At 34.0% G+C, this 13944-nt stretch overlaps 2 non-coding genes across 2 annotated transcripts; both read left to right on the top strand.

Annotated features, from left to right (window-relative positions):
- The first annotated feature begins 1294 nt into the window (after positions 1 to 1294).
- Trnaa-cgc lies at positions 1295 to 1366 on the top strand. The gene has a single exon. It is a non-coding gene; the product is annotated as a tRNA-Ala (tRNA).
- Positions 1367 to 2349: 983 nt separating this feature from the next.
- Positions 2350 to 2421, top strand: Trnaa-cgc. The gene has a single exon. It is a non-coding gene; the product is annotated as a tRNA-Ala (tRNA).
- Positions 2422 to 13944: the final 11523 nt, after the last annotated feature.

Below are 13944 nucleotides of genomic sequence, written 5' to 3'. Positions count from 1 at the left end.
TGGCATTTAGAGACCCTCCAATATGCCTAGCCTGGCAAATTGCAATTTTTTGTGGTCTCTTGATCTTGTAGACTGAGGTCCGCCCTTTTATCGCTTGTTTACATAACCATAAAACGGAAATTTGGCCGATATGATTTCTTTCTTTACAGTGTGGCCTTTCTGACCGTTTTGCAAAAACTTTAAATTCTTTTTGCTTGGTATGTGCACATAATGCACTCACAGCGAAAATTCCACGCGCCTTGATTACAAAATTGCAGCAAATGAGCCAGAACTCCTCCTTGAATTATAAAATTCAGCAATTACTGAGCGGGTGCAAAACTGGAACAATCCAGTTCATTTTTGTTTGGTCATTTCTTCTGAGTTTCCATATGCGAATTTTGAAATTTGTATGGTCAAACGTTTAGTTAAACATCGGTAAGGCGAAATACATGTTTGAATTACCATAAACTTAATAAAGTAAATAAACTGAAGAAGTACTTTGCCACAAACTTAACTTTCCGTTCTATTGTTCCAGTTTTGCTCTTCAGTATATGTATTTGAATTTAACTTTTTAAATACTTTAAGTATGGAACAGAGTTTGCATGTGAACTAAAACTTTTAAATTTATTTATTTAGTTTTAGGCTAACCCACACGGCAATTACCTAATTTACTCACTCAGCATATTCAATTAACTTATTAGTTAAACATTAACAAAGCCCACTAAATGATAAGAGTCGTTTCGTGGTCTGCTTCTTCTTGATGCTGATTACGCACACAAAAAGCATTAGTAATATTGTTTTAAAAATAAATTATTAGCAAAAAATATTCAACAAAGACGAAACGACAAAACAATGAAGCTCTCACATTTTTAGCTGCCGAACTCTCACGCTCATTACGATTACGGTGAATTAATACACCTTTGTTACGTACATACAAATATAGAAATACTACTAAAGCAAAGCAAGCAATTACATTCTTCTATATTGCCAGTAAAAATATGTATGTAACTATGTATACATATACTTATGTGTATACATAAATAAATTTATATTTTTTTGGTCTATCGTCTGCTGCTTTTTGGCTATTGTTGTTATCTTTTATTGACTATTTGCCTTTCTCTATCTTTGTATGGTTTGCGCGCCAAACTCTTCCGCGCATATTAACAAAAATGCGTATACGACCAATGGTTTTTTTATTTTTTTGTTTATCAGCAATCGTTTCCATTCATACATTCGTTCGACCGTTAGCGCGCTCGCTCACACTACTCGCTTGCTCCCAACCAGATTATGGCCTTTTGGCAGCGCCCCATTTCAAGGGGGTGTAGCTCAGTGGTAGAGCGCTCGCTTCGCATGTGAGAAGTCCCGGGTTCAAACCCCGGCACCTCCAATTGTACTAGAGTGGATTGGGAGTGGTTCTTTCTACTCCTATTCCACCGTGCTATAATATTGCAAAGTACTTGGTAATGATTATTTTGACGAATTCTGAGGTAAAACACTTTTATTTAAACTTTCACAAACTTAAAATACCAATTAAAATAAGGCAGAATTATTGGGGTAACTTTTGCACAGTTGCTGCCGTTTCGCATGCTTCTTGCCTTTTTTGGTTTCAATCCCCAGTAATCTTTACTAATAACATCTGAGTTAATTAAGTTTTGTGGACCGATGAGCAAAAATGCAATAATTGGCTAAAAGCAACGAATGTGCTAATTATGGGAAAAGACTCATAAAACAATAACTGTGACCAAGATGTACCATCATAAGTAGGTGGAGTCAACTAAGCAAAATTTTATAGGAATAAATTAAATTAAATGATTTTCAGCGAATTTGCTGAGTACATAGTTACATACTTATGTAACCCCGATGTGGGACAATTAGATCAAAGAGCGATTTTATAAGAGCCTGAAAGAGGGCTCATACCCACGATGCCCAAAGTGAGATTGACGACTTTAACGCAAGACGGACAAAATTCATATTTGGTCCAACAACCGAAAAATTCAGCCCTCAAAAGTGAGTAACAGCACTGAAGTATTCACAAAGCGACTTAGGTATCTAAGTATAAAAGGTTTAATTGCTGCACTCTTTATATTTGCGTTGATCTTTACAATAAATTTGTGGATCTAATTTTGCTCATGTCACCATTAAGTCCAATTCAATGGCAGGCCTACTTATGTCAAAACGAAAGTGCGGCACGTCAGTGTTAATATTACGTTAATTACTTTACACGATTTCTTTCGATTTACTTTCCCTAATCTCTTTCGTTGATTCTTCGGCAGAGCACTGATTTAATTTTGGCCATTACTGGAATAATTTTTGTTACTTACTTGTAAAACTTGCACGCACCGTTAGCATGCAGGTGCGTCTTAACGGTATGGGGGTGTAGCTCAGTGGTAGAGCGCTCGCTTCGCATGTGAGAAGTCCCGGGTTCAAACCCCGGCACCTCCAGTGGTATGCAGTTAAATTTTTTTTTAATACATATTGGCTAACATCCGTGCATCCGGCTTGTTGGTATACTACAATTATTTAACAGCATATTTTGTTTACACTTTACTTGATGCGTATTATCAAGCTGACCAACCGTCCTCCTTTGAGGAGGATTGTCCTCCTCAAAAATATTGTCCTTCTCTGTTCTCCTTTTGAGTAAAAATGTCCTCCTTGTACTCCTTTTCAGGTTTTATACCAGTGATGAAATTAGCCAAAAATTTCGTTCAGAATATTATTATTTCATAACCGTACCTAATCATTGTATTTAAAAGGAGTTTACATTGTTCAACATTCAGTTAAATGATGAAAACTTTTGATTCAACTAACCACCTGTGAAAGTTGAACAGTACAAACGCCTTTTAGCCTTAACCAATAATATTTAATACGGCTTTCCCACTGTCCGCCAATTACGTAGTTTGCTCTCTCATTCGTAATTCGCACTCCAACTACACTTGGAATTACGCAATTCGCCATACTAAATTCTGAGAGCGAATTACCTCACTTGTTGGTAATTCAGATCCAATTACCATGCGAATAACGAACAAATCGCTGCCATCTCTAATTTTTATCGGAGATTGAGAACTATCAAATTGAATTAAGAATATGCGCGTGGGAAAGGGGTAATTCGCGATCGTAATTGGAGGATCGAACACAGTATTTCCCGGTGTTGTAGCTAAGCTGTATTACCCTTAAAAAGGTGTTCGCACGAGGCGATTTTGCGTTCAACTTTTGCGTTCAACTCTCGCAAGGTTGAACGAAAAAAAAAGTTGAATGGCTAAATGTTGGCTGGCGACCAACTTTGTTGAAGGCGATTAGTTGAAAGGCCGTTCAACCAAAAGAAGAATGCAATGCAAACGCCTTTTTATGGCGAATATTTTTATATTTTTTTATATTTTGATATTTTTAGCCATTCAATTTTTTTTCGTGCAACCCTGCGTGAGTTGAACGCGACACCGTTTGGTGCGAGCGGCCTTTTACAACACTGAAAGACTAGCTAACGACGCGTCTTCACAGGGAAAATTATTGCCTACCATATGCCATTTTGTTTGCCAGATATGTATAAGTTTTATCAGTGGCAATATTTTTGTGTGGGGAATTTTTATCTTGACAAAGCATTTGTAAGATGGCTTAAAACAAGTATGTTCGTTGCATTGGAGCGCAAATATGCTTAAAATTTTATTAGAATATGTGTTATTTCACATCCAAGTACATAATCAAAAATAAAACAGGCCCAGCGGCGGATCCAGACTTTTTTTTGGGGGTTTTTTCCGGGAAATTTTCCACTTATTCTTATTACTGTAAACGAGTAATTCTAGTATATATATATTAGGGTGATCCAAAATAACTAACCTGACGAATTTAAGGCAATAAATTACCTATTTACTATAAAGGTTTTTCTAGGCATATTCTTGTAGGGCATTAAAGTCTCTAAAAAATCACCCTGAAGTTGGCTGTCTTAGTGACGATAGAAAGTATTAAATATGTTAATATATTCCTGAACGAGGTATAGCGTTGATACAAAATTATAATCGAACTTTGGCGAAAGTCCAAGAACGAAAGCAATTTCTTTTGCAAATAAAAGCAAAAAACAGAACCGACTTCAATTCTCATATAAAAATTTAGGAGTATCGTTAATTTTTTCATGATCCAATGATCGGATCCAAACCAAATTATTTAGTTAGGGACCACATGTGAGACACTACCTTCCCGATAGAAAAATAATTATCGGTATCGGTGGAGGTGGTCGAATGTATGCGGTAACATAACAAAAAATATATTCCGACGAATTGATGTACTTCTTTTTAAGTGGGTTAAAAATAAATATTCAAAATTTGTTAATATGTGGCGGTCTTATAATTATGCAACGCAGTGTACTATTAACTTATTTGACTTGTGTTTAGAGAAACTTTGAATTGTTAATTTATTCGTTATTTATGTGTTAAAATAAATATAAAAAAAAAATTTTTGTGTTTTCAATGTGGGATGTTAACAAATTCTGGTCACCTTAGTATTATGAAAGTGTGTATAGGAAATGAGAACAGTTACGATATAAAATTGCAAAATTTGACTAATTAAACAGAGAAAACTGCTTATATTCATCATGACGGACATGAACTAAGAAATTTGTTTAAACATTTTCTTTAAAAATATGGTCGTGACAAAAAAAAATAAAACAAACAATAAAGCAAACAGTCTACTTAGGCCAACCAAATTCTTATTATTGTAAATAGAATACATTGATTTATCTAGCCGTTTTATTACTAACTTATTAGCTTTTCATACAAAGCATATATTGAAATTACTTGATTTTTTTCCGCATCACACTGTGAAAGTTCAAATCTTGTGCAAAGGTTTTAGTAATAGTTGGCTTTAGTTTACGAGATAACGATATTTCAAGTTTTTTCTTTTGGGGGCGTACTATTGCTGAAACGAAACACTGTGGTCAAATAAAATATCTCCTCTTGGAATAAACTTTTTTGGTTGGTTTTTTATTAAATTTAAGTTAAAAACATACATTTATAGAGAAAATTTTCTAAAAAAATTAAGCCAAATATTCCAGGTTGGTTAGCAAGTAATATTTCACTTTTTAGTATGTGTTTCGGATCGAAGCGCACACACATGAGTTGGGCGCCAATATTTTTTCTAATAATGAAATTTTTGAATTTCTTTGTGTTCAATTGGGAGTAAATTCAAAACGACACACTCGTTGGGGTCTACTTAATTTCCAATTAATAGAGGCTAAGCTGAGATCAGACGATTGCCGCAAATGCAACGGTTGCCTCTTTTTAAACAATTTTTATTGCCGCAATTTGACGAAAAGCAATATAGTGACAATAATTGCCCTAAACTTATCACACGATTCTTCGAGCATGCGGCAATTGGAACAATAAGATGTTGCGCTGACTTCTAAATTCTGTTTTGTTCTTTGTTCTGTAAAAATGGCGTATTAAATTGCATGTGCTTTGTATATTGTAGTCTCAAAGCAAAGAAGCAAAAACTTGAGCCCAATCAAAACTGACGCATTTATTTAGAAGTATGAGTGTACAGTTTTTTGAAGTGAAACTTCTTTAGCGGCGGTTGGTTGGTTGGGAGTAAATTGGCAAATTCAGCAGAAATTGCACACGGATCTGGTTGGGACGGAAGTGATGCAACGGAAATGGTGCAACGGAAATGGTTGGGGCTGAAACAAGTGCTTCTTATGTGTATGCATTAAGTACCTATAAATTTAACAAAAATTTGCTAATAACAGATTAAAGAATAACACTTAGAAAAAGACCAATACAAGAATGAAAGTAAAGGTGACTACGTACATAAATGAAGAATAGGATAAAAGCAAAGGTAAAAATAACAACAAAAACAAAGATGCGTAAAGATAAAGGCAAAAATGAAGACCAAGGTAAATCTAAACACTTTACTTATATATATAAGAACAAGTGTGAAGGGGAATATGTAGCTGAAAAAAATGACAAAACATAAAAGTAAAGACAAAGAGGAGGATGAGGATACCGATAAAAGCAAAGATGAAAATAGGGGAAGAAAGATTAAAATAGAGGTAATTAAAGAGGGAAGGATATAAAGAGAGACACAGGGACTCAATCTGGGAACTATTTTTGGATTTTAGAGATTTTCGGGATTCTCGAGACCTATCGATAAAATAATCGATATTTTTATCGGTTTTGTTATCGATTTTGTTATCGATTTGTTATCGATATTAACCGGTTTTGTTATCGATATTCATCGATTTTTTTTATCGATAATTATCGATTTTGTTATCGATATTTATCGACTTTGGTAGGATATTTATCGATTTTGTTATCGATATTTATCGATTTTGTTATCGATATTTATCCGACTTTGTCATCGATATTTATCGATTTAAATATCGATATTTATCCGATTTTGTTATCGATATTTATCGATTTTGTTATCAATATTTATCGATTTTTTATCGATTTTTATCGATTTTGTTGTCGATATTTATCGATTTTGTTATCGATATTTATCGAATTGGTTATCGATATTTATCGATTTTTTTATCGATATTTATCGATTTTGTTATCGATATTTATCGATTTTTTTTATCGATATTTTTTCGATTTTCAAATCGATTTAGCTACCAATGGTATTATCGATGTTGCTATTGAAATTTTTATCGAATTTGTCATCGATTTTGGTATCGGTATTTTGATGGACGTTATAATCGATTTTGTTATCGATAGAGTAAAATGATAAAACTGAAGATAATGGAAAAACAGAATAACATGAATGTTATTAAAACGAACAGTGGTAGAGGTAGGGATTACATTGATAGAAAAAAAGAGAAAAAATATAGCCCTAAGCAAAAGCAGATGTGTGTATGTATAGATAAATAAGTAACGTAAGTTCCACTTCTACAGTGTGGCCCAGGCGCACTTACTTTTTATACCCGAGCGCACTTGTGCACAAGGGTATATTAATTTTGTTCACATAACGGTTGTTTGTAACAGCCAAAACGAATCGAGATAGATATAGACAAATGTATACATAAATGATCAGGATGAAAAAAGAAATCGATTAAGCCATGTCTGTCTGTCCGTCCGTCCGTCCGTCTGTCCGTCTGTCCGTCTGTCCGTCTGTCCGTGTACACGATAACTCGAGCAAAAATTGAGATATCTCAACGAAATTTGGTACGTAGGTTTCCCTTAATCCAAGGTAGGTTGGTATTGAAAATGGGCGAAATCGGACTTTAACCACGCCCACTGCGATATTTTAGTAACTATTGAAGATAATTCACTCAAAATTGATATTTACAATAATTTTTAGACGAAAAATAAGAATATTATAAATTTTTGGAAAATGGGCGTAGCCACGCCCACTTATGGTTACATGTGTATATCTTGGTAACCGCTGCACCAATTTCTTCCAAACTTGGCACAGTTGTTGGCCTTCGCATAACATACCAAATGGCCGAAAATTTTAAAAATCGCTCAATAACCACGCCTACTTCCCATATAACGGTAATTTTCAGAAATACGAAAACTGCGATATTTTAGTAACTACTGGAGATTATTCACTCAAAATTGATATTTATAATAAGTTTTAGACGAAAAATAAGAATATTATAAATTTCTGGAAAATGGGCGTAGCCACGCCCACTTATGGTTACATGTGTATATCTTGGTAACCGCTGCACCAATTTCTCCCAAACTTGGCACAGTTGTTGGCCTTGGTACAGCATAAAAAACCGCCGAAACTTTTTAAAATCGGACAATAACCACGCCCACATCCCATATAACGGTAATTTAGAGAAATACAAAATCTTCGATTGAAGCTAATTTATTCAAAATTGATGCTTGCAACAATTCTTTACCAAGAAATACGTTTATGGTAAAATTTTGGAAAATGGGCGTGGCACCGCCCACTTATGATCACATATAAGTATATCAGTAACCGTTCTACCAATTTGTACCAAACTCGGTATGGTTATTGTACTTGCCACGTGTAAGCAAAACGTTGAAAATTATTGAAATCGGACTAAAATAACGGCCGATTCTCATATAACGGTAAATTTAAGAAATGCTTGAAACTTCAGTATTTCGAAATTGAAGGACGCTAATTTACTCAAAATTGATACACCTCGGCTTACCATCTAGCGGAAGGTTTCGGAAGGGTGAAAAAACATATATTTAATACTTGCGCCGGGTATTTAATGTTCGGCTCCGCCCGAACTTAGACTTTCTTACTTGTTTTTAAATAAATTTGTACTGTCATGGCAGTTCGCCAATTGGTGACATAATATATCTTTCGTACTCTTCTCGGATGAGTTTTTCTTCTGGTGGTATATATGGTGGTATATATCGCAGCAAAGATTCTGTCATGAAAATTGTTTTTGGTGTTAGTATATTACACGGTGCTACAAATAGAAAACTTGTGCCCTGAACTTTTTATCATGTAGCAGAGGTTGCAGAAGAGGTAAAAGTAATAACTTTGGCACTAGCAGAATTGCAAATAAGGGGTGTATCTCATGTTATGATCAAAAAACTGAAAATCGGAATGTTGGGTTAAACACTGGTCATAATTGGATTTTGAAAAGCGGAAGTTTGTGTCTTTCCACCGCTTTTAGGAAATTTAAGTTACGTTGATAACCACTGACTCCGTCAACCAAAAAGCTTGAGAAGAATCTGATGAAAGTAGTTATGGTGACTTTGGGTTAAAATTACTCACTATACTTATAGTAAGCTCATACCTAATGCTTTATCTAAAACAAAATATATTTTCCACACTTCAAAAAGAGCTCTAGACCAGAGAGGGAAGCAACGAAAACTTCAACGTCATGCGGTTGTGAGTTTTCATTATCACCGAAATCCCATAAGATAGATCTCATTAGCTGGAACGTTACATGATTTTAAGTCGTTGACTAACTACGCTTTAAAGCTTTCTTAAAACTCATAGCACTAAATGGCATAGAGCAAACAAAGCAATGTGCGATCTGTACAAAACTACAAAAGTAGCTGTTGAAAGCTGTTTTTTTTTATACTTAACTTCAAATATCGACATCATCGGTAACAAAAACCGCGAAGTCTGTTCTGCCTCTTCCAAGTTGGATAGGAAAGCAAAGCGAATGGGTCATCAAACAAACAGTCAGCACATTCGCGCCTTGGCACCCACGTCACTATTGACAGTTACAATTTCGAGAAAGTAGAGAATTTCGTTTACTTGGGAACCAGCATTAACACCGATAACAATATCAGCATTGAAATCCAACGCAGAATCATTCTTGCCAACAAGTGCTACTTTGGACTGAGTAGGCAATTCACGAGTAAAGTCCTCTCTCGACGTACGAAAACCACGCTCTATAAGTCACTCATCATGCCCGCGCTGGTATATGGCGCAGAAGCATGGACAATGACAACATCCGATGAGGCGGCTCTTGGAGTGTTTGAGAGAAAGATTTGGCGGACGATTTACGGGCTTTACGCGTTGGCGACGGCGAGTACCGCAGACGATGGAACGATGAGTTGTATGAGGTTTACAACGATATGGACATAATACAGCGAATTAAAATACAGCGGCTCCGCTGGCTTGGCCATGTCGTTCGAATGGACACCGACGCACCAGCTCTGACTGTATTCAACTCGAAACCCGTTGGTGGTAGCAGAGAAAGAGGGAGGCCCCCACTGCGATGGAAAGATCAGGTGGAGAAGGACTTGGCGTTTCCAATTGGCGTCAGTTGGCACAGAGGAGAAACGACTGGCGTGCTTTGCTGAACTCGGCCAAAATCGCTTAGGCGGTTACAGCGTCAAAAAAGAAGAACAACCTCAAATATCTGAATATATTGGCCCAATTCTAAACTCTAACTCAAGTTCTAAGCAGAATATAACTTCGGAAACGATCAATGGCTGGATAATAATTAGGGTTCGAACGATACTATCGATATTGAGTAAGTATCGATACTGAGGGTATAAAAATGAGTACTTTAATACTCGATACCTTATTTGGTGATTTTACTCGATACTTTCCAAAGTACTCGTAGTATCGAATACTTTTTAAAAAACTCACTTTTTAAATTTTGTCTTCCATTAGCAACCCAATTTTCTTTGCTTATATGGATTACTATCATTCAATTTTGTCCATCACTTAAAATAAACCGAAATTTCGTGTGGTCCGTTACATAACATAAACCAAATAAGTTAAAGTTTAATGGCCTTACTGATAAAAAATAAAGTAGGCTTAAAGAGCTTAAATAAAATGACACTTTCATACATTTTTCAGTTTATAGTTTATAAACCTTTTTTATTTTTTATGAATAAGGCCATAAAACTTTACTTTAAACTTTACTTTAAAGTTCACGAAAATACAGAATTTTTATAAACTTTTAGGGTATGCAGTTTTGTAACCTATTCAACTTTCCGTGTAGCCTACTACCGTTGACTTTTAATTAAAACTTGCACAATATTATACAAAACTGAATAGGCTACAAAAATGCATACCCACAAAGTTTCCAAAAATTCTTAATGAAATTTAAAATTCGTGAAAGTAAATATGTGTACATTTAACGTTTAAATTGCTTCTAACGTGGAAGTAAGTTCTGCAATGAAATAAAAATCAAATATTTTAAATGTCTATTGTTTTAATTTCAGGAAATAACTAGATATAGGTTGAAGAACAAAATAATTTTAATATCCCAAAAACGTATTTTAATGAGTCCGATACTGAGTAGTATCGATACTTTTTCCCTGATACTTTTAGAGTATCGATACCATGAGCTCGATGCCAGAATGAGTACTCAGTATCGATACCAAAGTCTGAAATTTCGAACCCTAATAATAATAATAATATTAATTATAATACAAGATTGGCGCTTACACAGTATGTTAGTGTTTGGACGAGCTTCCCCTTCGATTTATGGCGTGCACTTTTTTGTTGTCGCAAAAAGTGGAGGGACCTACAGTTTTTTGCAGACTCCGAAGCGATTGTTTTTTTATGAGAAGCTGTTTTTCATGGCTAAATACACTCGGATATTTGCCATTGCCTTTCGAGGGGCGGCCGCTATTATAGTCTAAGATTCGACAAGGGAACGACCTCCACCCATATGTTTAATGGATGAAATCTATTTTGTATGAAATTTAACGTGTTAATAAATATTTCGCGAGGTGGCCAGGATATTTTTAAATTAAATATTAAAAAACTATTTAAACATAGCGACATGTGTCACATCATGCGAGTGCCAATTCATATTATGTCGCTCACGCATGTTTCACAATAACATATGAAGACACTGTCGAATAATTGAAATCTATGCATGTCAACACAAGAAACACATGCGACACATGCGACATAGTGAGCATTATTAATTACATTTTATATACGGAAAGAGATTTAGTAAATTTTTAAGCACCTATTATAGTAAAATGCATTAATGAATTGTCTAATTAAAAACCTGTATATAGTTTCATCCAAGGCAGGATCAAACAGTATTAAAAATATGCTACAACAGTGAACAACAGCTTAGCTAAGTAGCAACGACATGCTAAAACAGTATGTTTGAGATGGAATGACATGGCATAACAACTTGTTTGAGTTGACATGACATAGCATGGCATGAAATTTTTGAAAAATACATTTTTACGAAAAATGTTGAATTTTGCAGTTCTTTATTATATACCAATGTGAGCAAACATGTTATGTGACAGTGCGCGTTTCGGGCCATATATTTTTGGGTTAATCGTAATTGTGGGTCTTGATAAGGATAAAAATATATTTTTGACAAAGTTTTTACAACAACTACATATACATATATGCCAAGCTTCAATTTGAACAGGTTAGTATAAATTATATTTGATTGGAGGTGATGCATAAGGCCTAAGGTATATATTATAGCAAGATATGTTATTAGATTTTCTTAACTGGAGCTTTAGCTTTCAATTGATACCAAAAAGTTTGTATTTCAAGATATTAGATTTTTGCATTTTTGTCCAAGCTCGGTGCACTGTATGGCGCGTCGCTTGCTGCGTGTACGTACACCAAGAAGAGTGAAAGCATGGTTGCTGACTGCTATGACGGAAATCGGCTGAAAGGGAAATGTTGAAATATAGCGTTGCCAAATGTCCCGTTTTTACCAGGACGCCCTGTATTTTGCATTAAATTTGCAATGTTCCGCCGGAACACGATTTTTCCCGTATTTTCGACAATTTCATTATTAATTTCAACCTGTAAACTTCTACTCAAGAGTGCATTATTGCATGCAACTCTAAAATAGAAATATAGCTAAAAATTACCGTTGATTTTTTTGACTTTTTGTTGAACAGAACTGACTTTTTTATGCACGAAAATGCACATAAAATTTCTAAAAAATCAATGGTAATTTTTTGCGACTTGCAACTTGCATTTTATTTTTTAGAATTAAATGGGCTTTAAATATAAACCCACATACCCGAAATATTTCTAGGAAATCTAGATAAAAAAAAACCAAATTTTGATGAACATTTTTTTGAATTTAATAAGTTTTTGTGAACTTTGTGCAAGCTTTGCAGAGTTTTTGAAGTTAAACTTCTTTAGGGCGGTTGGTTGGTTGGGAGGAAATTGGTAAATTCAAAGGAATTGCACTACGTATATAAATAAAGAAAAGGATAAGGGCAAAAGTTAAAATAAAAACAAAAACAAAGATACGTAAAGATAAAGGCAAAAATGAAGACCAAGGTAATTTTAAACACTTTACTTATATATATAAGGGCAAAGGTGAAGGGGAATATGTAGATGAAGAAAATGATAAACATAAAAGTAAAGACAAAGAGGAGGATGAGGATACCGGTAAAAGTAAAGATGAAGATAGGGGAAGAAAGATTAAAATAAAGGTAACTAAATAGGAAAGGATATAGAGAGAGACACAGAGACTTAATATGGGAACTATTTTGGGCTTTTAGAGACTTTCGGGATTCTCGGGACTTATCAATAAAATAATCGATATTTTTATCGGTTTTGTTATCGATATTATCTATATAAGGGCAAAGGTGAAGGGGAATATGTAGATGAAAAAAATTATAAACTAAAAGTAAAGACAAAGAGGAGGATGAGGATACCGATAAAAGCAAAGATGAAGATAGGGGAAGAAAGATTAAAATAAAGGCAAATAAAGAGGAAAGGATATAGAGAGAAACACACAGATTCAATCTGGGAACTATTTTGGGATTTTCGGGATTTATCGATAAAATAATAGATATTTTTATCGGTTTTGATATCGATATTTATCAACTGTTTATCGATTTCTTTATCGACATTTTTATCGATATTGTTATCAATTTTGCTATCGATATTTTCGGAACTTATCGATATAACAACCGATATTTTTACCGGGTTTGTTATCGATATTTTTAACTATTTTGTTGGCGATATTTTTTATCGATTTTGTTATCGGTATTTTTATCGATATTTATAGATTTTTTGATCGATAGTTATCTATTTTTTTATCGATATTTATCTATTTTGTTATCGATATTTATCAAATTTGTTATCGATATTTACCGATTTTGTTATCGATATTTATCGATTTTGTTATGGATATTTTTATCGATTTTTTATCGTTTTTGCTAGCGATTTTGATCGATTTTGTTATCGATATTTATCGATATCTACCGATTTTGTTATCGATATTTATCGATTTTGTTAACGATATTTATCGATTTTTTAATTTATATTTATCGATTTTATGATCGATATTTATCGATTTTGTTATGGGTATTTTTTCCGATATTTTATCGATTTAGTTATCGATATTTTTATACATTTTGTTATCGAAATTTTTATCGATATTTATCGATTTCTATCGACTTTGTTATCGATTTTGGTATCGATATTTATCGATTTTTTTATGGATATTGTTATCGGTTTTGCTATCGTTTTTTTATCGATTTTGTTATGGATATTTTTATAGATTTTGTTATGGTTATTTTTATCGATACATTTTGCTACCAATATTATTATCGATTTTGCTATCGAATTTTTCAT

The sequence above is a fragment of the Rhagoletis pomonella genome, unplaced genomic scaffold (assembly GCF_013731165.1).
Source record: "Rhagoletis pomonella isolate Grant_MI unplaced genomic scaffold, Rhpom_1.0 Rhpom_scaffold_00003, whole genome shotgun sequence".
Lineage (NCBI taxonomy): Eukaryota > Metazoa > Arthropoda > Insecta > Diptera > Tephritidae > Rhagoletis > Rhagoletis pomonella.
The sequence above is the reverse complement of the archived record's forward strand: the minus strand, read 5'-3'. Positions and strand labels throughout refer to the sequence as shown.